We start from the raw sequence: 13771 nt of genomic DNA, 5'->3' as shown, positions 1-13771 counted from the left end.
TTCCGCGGACTGCGGCGGCGGGGAGCGGGGCTGGAGCGACATGGCGCGTCCGGCTTGGCCGCGGGCGCGTCTGGGCGGCGAGGTGGCGGCGCGGGAGGAGGCCAAGTGGAGGTGGATGGCTGGCCGGGCGCGGAAACGGAGGGAGGTTGGTGGCGCAGGGCTCGAGGAGGGGGCTTGGCTGCCAAAAATGGAAGGGAGGCTTCCATTTATAGGTAGGGCTAGGGTTTGGGGAATTTCCATCCGTTTTCGTACATCGGATCTCGATCCAACGGTCCGGAGCGGAGGGGGTTAGATAGGTGGGCTAGTGGGCTGTGTGAGAGAGAGGCTTAGGCTGATAGGAGAGAGAGGAGAAATGCAGCCCGACAACTGTTTGAGAGACCGAAACGTCCGACGAATATACCGACTATATCGCGGTTATATTTAACAGTTGGGCAGTCAAACGGACTCCGAGTGCAACGAAACTTGGCAGGCGGCCTGTCTACACCATAATAAGACCGCACGACAAGTTGCAACCCATCCCGAGAACATTTTTATGCCACTTATAAAATAATATTTTGGAGGTGCCGCGGGCGCGTGCGAGTGTGGTCGGGCTCAGAACGGACAACGGAGAGAACCGGGGAAACCCGGACGGATGCAAGTTTTATGAAAACGATGTCGATGCAATGCGCATGATGCTATGAGACGAGATGCATAATAAGAACAAAATGCAAAACAACAGACAAAAACCCAACCACGGAGGAAATAATAAATCACATAGCCGGAAATGGCAAGAGTCGGAGTTACGAATATGGAAAGTTGTATCCGGGGCGTTACAACACCTCCACGTCCATGCGAATGTGATTAGATCAGCCGCTGATGAAGAGCTCATCCTGCTGACGAGCCAAAACGCCCGGGGCATGGCACACCAGTGCCTGGAAGCGGTCGGCGAAGTCTTGCGCCTAGGTGAGGAATGGAAGACGTCCAAGCTTCGCCAGACGGCTCCTGCGTATAGGCGGACCAAAGCGCAAGAGGCACAATTCACGGAAGTGCTCCCATGGTGGCATGCCGCCCTCGTCCTGTTCGAGGGCGTAGCACCACGTCTGCGCGGCTCCTCGGAGATCATACGAGGCGATCCAGGTGCGGTCAGACACGAGCATGTGCTGTCCCCTAAAAAATTGGTCGCATTGGTTGAGCCAATTCAGGGGGTCGACGGTGTAGTCATAGGTCGCAAACTCCAGCTTGGAGAATCCCGGCGATGTCTGGAAGTGGACGACGGGTGGGTGCGCCTCGTCAGCACGGCGCAACAAGTATGACGGGGCCGAGTAGGCGGGCATCACGGTGTCGCCCTGGAACAGGGGCCCATCGACGTTGGCGAAGGGTTCAGCGTAGCCCGAGGACCCGCCAAACTACATGGCTGGGTGCGTCGCCGACGGAGGCAGCATGTGTGGCCCGACCGAGGCCACCGTGTAGACCGGCGCAAGGGACCCAGCGAGCCAGCCCGGTAACGGAGACGACTACGGGGGAAACTGGACCTGGTGGATGGGCACCCCCGGGCCCGTCGTTGGGATGCCCAGGGCCGCGGTCGCTGGTGGCGACGGCTGTAGCTGTTGCCCCTGCTGCATGGTGGAGGCGCCGGGGTTCATCGCTGGTGGCGGCTGCCACGGCAGCTGCTGCATGGCGGCGGCAATGGGGGTCGCCGAGGATGGCGGCTACCACGACGGCTGCTGCGGCGGCGGGGCACTGGCGAAGGGCACAGGCGGCTGCGGCTCATAGGATCTCGCGAGGAACGTGTAGATACCCATGACCGCCTGGGTGAGATTCCGGATGGCAGTCGTCATCTCCTCCGGGGTGAATGCGACGGGGACGGGTGCGACAGAGGTGACTGGCACCGGCAAGAGTAGGGCGCTGGCCGTGGTGGCCATCGGGGCGGTCGTCGCGGTTGGCAGCGGAAGGGTCGGGGTGGGCGGCGACAAGGACATGATCGCATCGAAGCTATCTAATACCAAATTGGTAGGAATCGGATCCCTACCAGGGCGTGGTCTCAGGTTGTAGGGGTGGAAGGAGGGATGGCATGGAGGAAGGCGTGGTCACCGGCGCTGGGGCGCCGTCGTTGCGTGTGCGCGCGCACGCGAGAGAGAGAGAGAGGGAGAGAGAGAGCGCAGCGACAGCTAGGGTTAGGTCTCCCGGTTCCCTAAGAAAGCCGAGCAAATATGATTGCTTCTTGCTTAATCCCAAAATGGGTCCTTACACCAGTTTATATAATCCTCCTAATAAGATGATTGGGCTAAGCCCCTAATAAGGATAAGATAATGTAACCCCCCGGACACACCCGCCGGTGGTCGTTACTCCTGGCGGGATCAAGACTGGCCCCATAGATCAATACTAGTCTTTTCTGCGCACTTTGTCCTCACTCGTGCGCACCCGGGAGCAACTTGTCGGTCGGTCACCCATCCTGAAATTACTCCAAGCCGAGCATGCTTAACTTTGGAATTATTTTCGAATGAGCTCCCGGTAAAGAAGGAATTCCTTATTGATATGAGTAGTCTATCATCCCTATTAAGCCAGGCTATCACATACACCCCCACTCAGAAGAACCGACGTCCTCGTCAGGCCACAGGAACATTCCTTCTTGGCACATACATCTGTGCATCCAGTCCGATACATGTGCCATGCCGTGTGCCACAACGGGTCACAAACGTCATGAACAACATGACCATGCACCTGTCCGCCAACATCCGTGTAACCGTGAGGATTGGCTCTGATACCAACTTGTAACGCCTTGGACACACCCGCCGGTGGTCGTTACTCCTGGCGGGATCTAGACCGGCCCCACAGATCAATACTAGTCTTTTCTACGCACTTTATCCTCACTCATGCGCACCCGGGAGCAACTTCCAGGTCGGTCACCCATCCTGAAATTACTCCAAGCCGAGCACGCTTAACGTTGGATTTCTTTCCGAATGGGCTCCTGGAAAAGAGGGAATTCCTTATTGATATGAGTAGTCTATCATCCCTATTGAGCCATGCTATCATAGATAAACTGGGACACAACTAACTGGGCTAAGCCCCTAATATGCCGGTCATAACAGCGGCCACCTATAGCGGAGCAAACGTTTACTCCATTAATAACTTCACTCGATCGGATCCCCCTCTAGTAACATATGTTCTTATCATATCCTTTTATCTCCTCTTCACAAGCTTTATCCTGAAATAAAACCCCTATAGAATTATCACAACAGTAGACTAAAATCAAGGTTAGCCTCCGTGTCATATCGGATCCTCTAGTAACATATGTTCTTATCATATCCTTTTATCTCCTCTTCACAAACTTTATCCTAAAATAAAACCTCTATAGAATTAGCACAACATTAGGCTAAAATCAAGATTAGCCTCCTATTGTATGTCTTGTACTTCAACATCATGTAGTATCGTGTTCTATTCAACTTATGAACCTCATAACTGAAAGGCATTACTCCTATAAAGGATGGTGGAGTACCCCCCCTCCCTGTGCTCTCCACGCGTGAGCAGAGCCTCCTTGTCGTCTGTTGCTGGATGGCTAGCCGCGGGAGCCTCGGGGAGGCTTCGGGCCGTCCGATCTGCCCGGACGACTCAACCCAGGCGATCCGGCTGAAAAGTCCATGACGGGTGGATGCCTGATTTGTTTTCCTACCTTTTTGCTCGTGTTGCATCTTGGCCCTGTCGCAGCCCATCTTGCCAGCACGTTTCTCTTGGTTATGGAATCGTAGAGCGACACAGGTATGTGCATGCCTATATATCGCTTCATGCGAGTTGGAAGAGGCGCTCGCCTGAACCGTACAACACATAGCCCCGGTCAAAAAACGCCGGAAGCTCCCTCACTCGCGGCTCGCCCTCCTCCAGTGCGTAGCTAAATCTAAGTCAACACATGTATACATCAGGTGTGCAACTACATGAGTTTTTTTTCTTTTGTTCATATTTTTAAAAACGTAAAATTACTTGAAATGAATAAAACCCTGAATTTGAAGAAAAAAGTAACACATATTCAAACATATATAGTTTGCAAAAAATGTTAATCATGCATTTAAAAAATGTAAACATGTATATAAAACTGTTTCTGATGTATATGAAAAATGTATAGCCTATATAAAAAAATAGACATCAACAAATATATTTGAAAAAATGTTAATGCAATACAAACTGTTAGGATAGTCTGAAAAACTTGATCTCATTCAAAAATATATTCCAACATGTATTTGAAAAAAAATGTTTAATCGTATTCAAACCTAAACTTAAAACCATGTGTTTGAAGAAAAATGTTAATCAGGTATTGAAAAATATTTGATGGGCATAAAAAAATATATCAGGTGTATATGAATCATGTACAATGTATATGAAAAAGTAGACATCAAAGCATACGTTCCAAAGACCTGTTAAACATGTACGGTGAACGGTTTTCAATACATAATGTGCGCTGAACATTTTGAAAATATGCTTTGAACCTTTTAAAAATACGCCGACAATCTTTTAGTGGTATCTGAGCGTTTTCAAAATACATATTGAACTTTTTTGTAGAATATGTTCAAGAATTTTTTAGCATATGATGAATATTTTTATGATGCACATGAACTTTTTTTAATATATGGTGAACATTTTCTTAATATACGATAAAAAGTTTCGTAACACATGGTAAACTTTTAGTATAATATAAAAAGAAAATAAAAATAAAAAAGAAAGGGAAAAGGAAACGAAGAAAAAGAAAAACCGAAGAAACAGCCTATCCGATATGGGCCGGCCGGCCCAAGTACGGGCCGCGGATAAGCCTCACGCGCGTACGGTATAACGAAGTCGTATTCGACGCGTAATTTATACGGCATAACGAAGTCGTATTAGCTTGTATTCTACGCAAGAGGCGTATTTCAGATCGATAAATCCCAAATACCTGACCTAATCCCCTTTCCCTCGCTCTTTCTTCATCCCGCGCCCTTTGCTGCTCCAAAGATCCACTTTTGATTTCGATTTCGCCGATTCATCCGCCGGTGCCGGATATGGCGTGCGTCGACATCCATGGCATGAGCGTGACGCTCACGTTGGTGGACCAGCTCTCGCTCGCCGGGAAGAAGAGATCCGCCGACGAGGATCTCGTCCTCGCCGACGAGTCCGAGGCCCGTGGATGGTCGTCGGCGGTCTCCGACCGCAGGCTCGCCCTGCGCCGCCGGCGAGGTCCGGCTTCCTCTTCCTGCCGCCGCGGCTGCATCGTGATGACGGAGGCGCCGGACTGCCGTGCCGAGGAGGCGGTTCAGCAGGTTGCCGCGGAAGAAGACGAAGGCATTCTGGAGCGCGAGGCTTTGTCTGTCGATGAGCTGGTTTACTTCACCATCTTCTAGTCCATCGATGCTAAATCCTGAGGCCTGCTTGCCCAAGTCTCTGAAGAAGGTCAGCCTGTTTGTGTCTATTGGATTGCAGAGTATTCTTTCTAGATCATATGAATAACCTATTTTCTCTTATTTTTTCTGGTAATGTCGGAACACTGCGGCGTCGAGGAGGCGAGGCTACCACAAGTAATCAAGTCAGAAGTCAAGGGGGGATGTGCTGGAATGTCACTCACTTTCTTCAGTTAGCTAGCATGGTCATGTCAGTCAGTTTCTTCAGTTAGCTAGCCTGGTCATTTTCAGTTAGTGCTTAGTACTATAGTTGTTTCCTGTAATATCGTGGCTCACGGCAGTATGTAAGCCGGAGAGTGGGTGGAGGGCGGCACGATATGAATAAAACCATAGTTTTCCCTATCTTGCATTGTTTCCAGAACCACGAGTTGGTTGTGAGACCTTATGGGTTTCACCTCTAGCCTACCCCAACTTGTTTGGGACTAAAGGCTTTCCTTAGCTTTATGTTTTCTGCTCTCGTCTTTGCGCCTTGCCACGATATGAACAGTTCATCGGCAGACCCAAAAACCTCTCCTTTCACCTTGTCCGCTCTGTAAACACCAGATCCTTTGCTTGACTCTTGCTAAATCACACATGGAAGGCGAAGCCAGGGAAGATGAGGTGCTGATGGCCAGGAGTTCTTCTACCTTGCTGTCATCTAGTTGAATCTTCCAAGTCTTGTAGAAAGAATTCCTCCTCTCCTCTGTTTATCTTCCGGTTCAAGTCGAATCAGCCCAGAACTATTTCGATGTGTTTATGGCTTTATGCCAAGTGATGGGCCATGTTCTTGTAGGACAGAGTCCAATTCATTTATTAAAGTCGATAAGTTACCAAATGGGTGAAATTTTGCTTCTACAAAGTAGTGTAAGACTGAATGTTCTGATAATGACTGGCTCGCTGTTTGGCTGTGGCTACTGCCGTACTACAAATATGAATTCCTTAAAAAAAGGTGAAAAGTACACATCTATTAAGATTTGAGAAAAAAATTCAGCCACAAAAAAGATTTTGGTGTTTCCCAAACAATTCTGATTCTTAGAAAGCCTTTCCAGAACTACCCTTTTTGGTGTTTGTGTTGTGGCTAATATTACTGTACTAAAAATACAAAAATGGATCTGGTCATTGAGGTTTGTTTCTAAGTTAATCAGAGACACACTAACTTATGTTCTGTTGTGTTATTGTGATTTTTGTTAGCTTTAAATCAGACTTAAGGTGATCAATTTCATTAGATCAATCTCTGCAATACCCAAAGGCACACAATGAATGTTCATTTCAAATTGTGTGCGACGTAATCTTGACAGAGAATAATCTAGCAATATGGTGCCAAGTTTTGTGAACTAAACAAAACATGGATATATATTTCCCTCCTCTTTGTGAACTAATCAAAGCCGGATGGATGAAGTGGCGCCAAGCTTCTGGCATTCTCTGTGACAAGAGAGTGCCACAAAAGCTAAAAGGCAAGTTCTACAGGACGGCGGTTCGACCCGCAATGTTGTATGGCGCGGAGTGTTGGCCGACTAAAAGGCGACATGTTCAACAGTTAGGTGTGGCGGAGATGCGTATGTTGAGATGGATGTGTGGCCACACGAGGAAGGATCGAGTCCGGAATGATGATATACGAGATAGAGTTGGGGTAGCACCAATTGAGGAGAAGCTTGTCCAACATCGTTTGAGATGGTTTGGGCATATTCAGCGCAGGCCTCCAGAAGCTCCAGTGCATAGCGGACGGCTAAAGCGTGCGGAGAATGTCAAGAGAGGGCGGGGTCGACCGATTTTGACATGGGAGGAGTCCGTTAAGAGAGACCTGAAGGATTGGAGTATCGACAAAGAGCTAGCTATGGACAGGGGTGCGTGGAAGCTTGCTATCCATGTGCCAGAGCCATGAGTTGGTTGCGAGATCTTATGGGTTTCACCTCTAGCCTACCCCAACTTGTTTGGGACTAAAGGCTTTGTTGTTGTTGTTGTCTTTTTGAAGCACCACCGTGTGAACAAATTAATGATGTGGAGGTTTGGCATGCTATAATTCATCTCTTTTTTGGTTGTGATGCAGGTTTAAGTGATATCTTGGGCTGCGATTTTTCTTGATATTTTTTCGATGTTCCTTTTCTATGCATAGTGAAGTCATAATAATTTTGATGGCCTCCTGATGCTATTTTTTTAATGTTCAATGGAATATAAATATGGGTGTCCATATTTTTTCCCCTATGCAGTTGAGTCTGATGGCCCATTAGATTCTTGACTTTGATTTGTCATGTAGCCACTTTACTGAATGAAGATGATGTTTGGGTCCCGACAACATGTGTCCACTGTTACTGTTTACCATAAATCTGTCTTTCTATTTACATAGACTTCCCCGTTAATCAGGATAAATTTTGTTCCTATATCTCCTTGGATGAAAGAGTCTTTTTGGGTACAGAAAGGGATCAGGGGATTCAATTTATGTTCTCAACTGTAGGTTTGCTTTACCAGTTTAACTTTCTTCCACATAAGCGCTTAATTAATGCACACATATACGCCTCTCAGGTCGAGGTGATCGGGCATCTTGCATCTGACGATTCTGCATGTGAAAACTTAGAACCGCAATGCTCTACATAATTATAGTAGGTCAGAGAGAAATGACTTGAATAGGCTGCTCAAGCTTAAGTTCTCTAATTTGGGAAATAAGTTGTAGTGCAAGTTCAATTGATCAAATTCAAAGGGAAAGTTAAACCTTAAAAGTCATGGCCGGATCAAATAAGAAGGCATCGAGGATCGTAAAATGTAAACATAGTGTAGTCATAATAACTTCCATGACCTCGTGATTGCTTGTTAAATTCCTTTTAATTTAATTTTTTATTTTGCCCTGAAAATGCTTCAGGCCAGCTATTTCCAGCCGTAGGTTCCTACAGCAAAACAGTTGTCCTAACAGGATCATCCTCATTTCCTTTGTGCTACTATGTCCTTCCCATGGCAAGATATGCTCCACTTTTACCTTTTCTTTGCACAAATTCAGTCTTCTCCCCTTGCTCACTCCAGTCCCGATTTCTTGCTTCTAGGCAGTGGACTCTAGGTGTTCTGACATAGATATTCCTAGGAATAACTAACAAACTTTTGGTCAATCAGCTGCTAATATTGTAAAACCAGAAATAGTTCAGGTTCTTTTAATTTTGAAACCATCTATTCTTATTGGTTGTAACCATAAATTAAATTCTGATATCAAGGAACTGCGTAGGATGAAGTATCTGCTACTCACATGTTGGAGTTTTTTTGCAGCAGGACAGTACATGATTTCTCAAGGAAAACAAATCACATCATATATTGACTATAAGGTTTTACCTTTCTTTTATGGAGCGTTACATGCATCGGTTATGTTTGATCTGAAGACCATTTTGCACTATCACCAATACTGCACTACATTTCATTCAGAAATTGTATTGATTTTTTTAGTTTAAGATTTGGCTTAATCTGACCAATTAGATGAACACATTCTTTTTTAATTGCTATCGGAATTGAGAGATCCAGCAAAGATATATGTCAAATTGTTTATTGTCTAGCTATTGGTTTCTATTGATATTCATGTCAAATCTCTATTGATGATCATTTCTGTTGTGATTTAAGCAAGATAGTGAAGGCTAGGTGAAATGTCTAGCTAGTGAAACACCAACCGCTGTTTACATCGGCGTACAAACATGATTACATCTTTAAGTTGTTGTCCTTGAGTGCTACCTTTGTTAGGCTTCGGAGTTCCGCCGGTGGGTTTTTTCTACTGATAGGTTTGTGGTAGCATTTCGAGATGTCGGTTGTCATGAGATCATATGTTGGTCTCGTGTTTATTCAACCTATTAATTATGTCTTCATGTTTTGCAGCAATTAAGGCATGGATGTGTGCATCCGAAGATGGGGATGCTAGGAGGCCAGTCCTTCATTTTTTTCCGGAAAATGAAGAGTAGAACCGCTAAACAAGAACAAAGAAGACTAAAATCTCAAAGGTCAAAAGTCGTTGTTGCATGCCATCTCATTGAATAACAAATTTTACATGAAGGTTACCTTTTGCAGATAATCTATATATGGAGTTAGCTTATAAAACATTTGATTTTCTGCATTGTTTTATTGACCATGGTCTGACATAAAGATCTCCACGATTCAACGACTGACTCTACCTTTAGGGAACTTTCTACCTTATTGTCCAGCTATAAAAATACGATTTTGCTAAATTTTAGTTGCCTGATAATTTTGAAAATATTGATCCCTGGAATTGCACTCGACTAAGCCTGAAATGTGATCTTTGAAGGCGTGCCATTTTAGAAAAATGTTAATGTCATTTTTGTTCTACAAGTTGTGGATGGAGTTGGGGCTGAGAACATGATAGTTGGTGTTCTAGTAAATGTGTTGCAGTTATGCTCGAGTCATGGGTGCTCTAGTAAACGCAAAGTAGTATTGCGGCCATGGAACTTGAAAGAAAACCAAATTCATAATGTATACACAAGATCGTAGGTGGGCCATGGGCATATGGGAAGTTAGAGCAAACAAAGTTCCCAGCAAAACTTGCAAATGGCAAGACATTGGTAAATAACACTTTGCATTGAATGGGGGCCTAATTGACCAACATACAAGGTGTTTATACACGCAAATCCCATCAGTACATGCCATGATAAAAAAAACCCAGCTCATACCCCCCAAAAAACAATCGTACTATCATGGTTCACAAGCTTGTTACCCATCCCGGCAAAGTTGTGTGCCTGGAACAGGATAAGCCCATGCGAGCCAGTCCACCCAAGCACGGGGACGATCACCTTGTTGACCACCTCAGATTGGCCGTCTGTCAGAGGACGGAAGGCTGTACTCAGGCGCAGCTTCACGCCTGCCATCTGGAAGAGATCACACCAGACATGCCCCATGAACACCGGGTCCCGGTCGTTGATCGAAGAGGGGAACCCGTGGAGGCGGACGATGCCGTCGAAGAAGGCACGCGCCATGGATGCGGCAGTGTAGGGATGGCCGAGCGCGATGAAGTGCGCGTACTTGGAGAAACGATCGACCACCATAAGGATGACGGACTTGCCACCCACCTTGGGAAGGCCCTCGATGAAATCCATGGAGATGTCGGCCCATACCTGAGAGGGAACCTCCAGGGGCTGGAGCAGCCCGGTCGGTCGCAGCGTCTCCGTCTTGTTGCGCTGGCACGTCAGGCAAGACTGCACCCAATCTCGTACCAGGGCCCGGTCGCCGGGGATGTAGAAATCACCGCAGAGACGGTGGAGGGTCTTCTGCACGCCCTCGTGGCCGGCTGAGTGTGCCAGCAGCAGGACCTGGTGATGGAGGTCGCCGTGATCCGGCATGAAGAGCCGGCGCCTATGCAGGAGCAAGCCATCTGCCAAGCGCCACGTCGCCAGCGTCGAGGTGCTGCCGAAGGAGCTGAGCGCCCGGAGCATCCGCGGTGGCCCTGCGGATGTCGTCAATGAGGGCGAAGGAGGGCCCCGAGCGAATGCAGAGGGCCGCCCCACGGAGTCGACGACGTCCGAGTTGTGGTCGGCGTCGCGGCGGGATAGTGCGTCGACCACGGTGTTGAGGCGGCCCGGACGATACTCGATGGGAAGTCGAAGCCAAAGAGCTTGCTGATCCACTGATGCTGCGGCACGGTGGAAAGCCTCTGGTCCAATAAGAACTTGAGGCTGTAGTGATCCGTGCGGATACGGAACGGCCTCCCCCAGAGATACGGCCGCCAGTGGCGCACGGCCTGCAGCAAGCCAATGAGCTCCCTCTCATAGGCTACGAGCTTATGATGGCGCGCGGCGAAGGGCCTGCTGAAGAACGCAAGTGGGCCGTCACCCTGATGAAGGACGGCGCCAAACCCCACGCCCGAGGCGTCGCAGTCCAATATGAACGACTTGTCGAAGTCGGGCATCTGGAGGACCGGACCCGTAGTGAGGGCCCGCTTGAGGCCCTCGAACGCCTCGGTCGCATCAGCATCCTAGGCGAAGGCGTCGCGACGCAACATGCGTGTGAGCGGGGATGCGAAGACGCCAAACTCCCGGATAAATTTCTGGTAGTACCCTGCGAGGCCCAGGAAGCCTTGTAGGGCCCGCGGCGAGTGCGGCGTCGGCCAGGCCACGAAAGCCACCACATTGTCAGCATCCATAGCGACACCCTCGACTGAGATGACGTGGCCGAGGTAGGCGACCGAAGGCGTGCCGAACAAGCACTTCGAGCACTTGAGGTGAAGATGGTGCGCTCGAAGCTTGTTGAAGATGATGGCGACGTGCTGAAGGTGCTCCGCCCACGAGGCACTTTAGATAAGAATGTCATCAATGGAAACGAGCACAAACCAGCGCAAGTAGGGGCGGAGAACATCGTTCATCAAGGCCTGAAAGGTCGCTGTGGCGTTGGAGAGACCAAAAGGCATTACCAAGAACTTGAAGTGGCTGTGATGAGTTCGAAACGCCGTCTTCGCGACATCGTCTGGGTGCATCCGCACTTGGTGGTAGCCTGAACGGAGGTTGAGCTTGATGAAGAAGCGTGCCCCATGTAGCTCGTCCAGAAGCTCGTCGACGACCGGAATGGGAAATTTTTCCTTGAGCGTCTGTGCATTAAGAGCACGGTAGTCGATGCAGAAACGCCACGTGTCGTCCGCCTTGCGGACGAGGAGGATCGGCGCCGAAAACGGCGAGGTAGAGATCCGGATGATGCCCAAGGCGAGCATGACCGCGCACTGCCGCTCCAGCTCGTCCTTCTGCAACTAGGGGTAGCGGTAAGGGCGCACCGCCATAGGGGCTGTGCCCGACAGTAGGTGAATGCGGTGGTCGTACGCCCGAGCTGGCGGAAGGCCCTGGGGCTCGTCGAAGAGGTCGCGGTGCTGCTGCAAGAGATGATCCAACAGGGGGTGCTCGGGCCCTGCAGTAGTCGCCGTCAGCTGCAGATGCGGCGCCGCTGGTGAGGCGTCACCCACGCCCTCCCACCGGACGCGGTGACCCAAGCGCCAGAAGATCATCGTCATGGCGTCGAAGTCCCAGAGGATGGGACCCAGGGTCCGCAAGAAGTCGACGCCGAGGATGAAGTCGGAGCAGCCCAAGTCGATGCCGGCGCACGTGATGGTGAAGTGCCCGTCGCCGATGGTGATGGGGACGTTCCGTGCAATCCCATGACATCGGAGGCGGTCGTCGTTAGCCACGGTGACCCGGAGCTGCTCGCCGCCCGTCGGGTGAAGTGCCAAGCGGCGCATGGTCAACTTGGGCAGGAAGTTATACGTGGAGCCCGTATCCAGGAGGGCCACGAGGCGCTCCCTGTTGATCATCACCGGCAGGAGCATAGTCTGCTCCGCTCGTATACCCGCAAGGGCATGGAGGGAGACCACGAGAGCCGTCGCCGGAGCGGGCACCGGTGCGACCTCCGTAGCAGCTGGGGCGGGCAAGTCGTCGAGCCCGTCGGTAACGGTGTCCTCCTCGATGTAGTCGGCCGCCTCCAAGTAGAAGAGCCGCGGGCAGACGTGGCCCGACACGTAGGGCTCATCGCAGTTATAGCATAGCCCCTGGCGACGACACTCGAGCTGCTCGGCCGAGGTGAGCCGGCGGAAGGTCCGTGTCGCGGCCGGGGCGTTGGTCGCTGTAGAGGACGGAGGCGGATGCCTCGGCACTGGTGGTGTCGGGAGCGGCCTGACTAGCTGTCGGGCGCCCTGAGCCGGCGACGCCTGCTGCAAGGCCTGCGAGCGACGCTCGAAGGCGCGGGCATAATACATGTCCGTCTGGAGGTCCTGAGTTTTCCGCAGCTCCACGTCCACGTGGATATGATCTGGCAGATCGCCCACGAAGAGCTCGGCCCGCTGGCGAGCCGTCACCCCGGGCGCGTGGCACGCCAGGCGCGTGGCACGCCAGGCGCGTGGCACGCCAGGGCGTGGAAGCGGTTGGCGAAGTCCTGCACCGTGGAGGTGAAGGGTAGGCGGCCAAGCTCCGCCAGCCGGCTCCCGCGTATCAGCAGCCCGAAGCGTAAGAGGCAGAGCTCGCGAAAACGCTTCCATGGGGGTATGCCGCCCTCGTCCTGCTCGAGAGCGTAAAACCAAGTTTGTGCGGCGCCTCAGAGGTGATACGACGTGAGCCAGGTGCTGTCCGACACGAGCGTGCGTTGCCCCCGAAAAAACTGGTTACATTGATTGACCCAGCTCAGAGGGTCCTCGGTGCCGTCGTAGGTGGCGAAGTCGAGCTTGGCGAAGCGCGGCGACGTGTGGTTATGGCCGCCGTTGGGAACGCCTCGTCGGCGCGGAGCAGCGAGGGGGGCGGCGCCGGGTCTGTGGCCATGGAGGGCCCCCCGTGGAACGGAGGACCGTCGAGGCCGGCGGAAGGGCCGACAAAGCTGGAGGGCCCGCCGTACTGCAGAAGTGGCGCCGGCGGCGACTGGACGGCCCCGAAGCCATCGTGTAGACCGGC

Source organism: Triticum dicoccoides, chromosome 4B (assembly GCF_002162155.2).
Source record: "Triticum dicoccoides isolate Atlit2015 ecotype Zavitan chromosome 4B, WEW_v2.0, whole genome shotgun sequence".
In the NCBI taxonomy this organism is placed as follows: Eukaryota; Viridiplantae; Streptophyta; class Magnoliopsida; order Poales; family Poaceae; genus Triticum; species Triticum dicoccoides.
Note: the sequence above shows the minus strand (reverse complement) of the source record.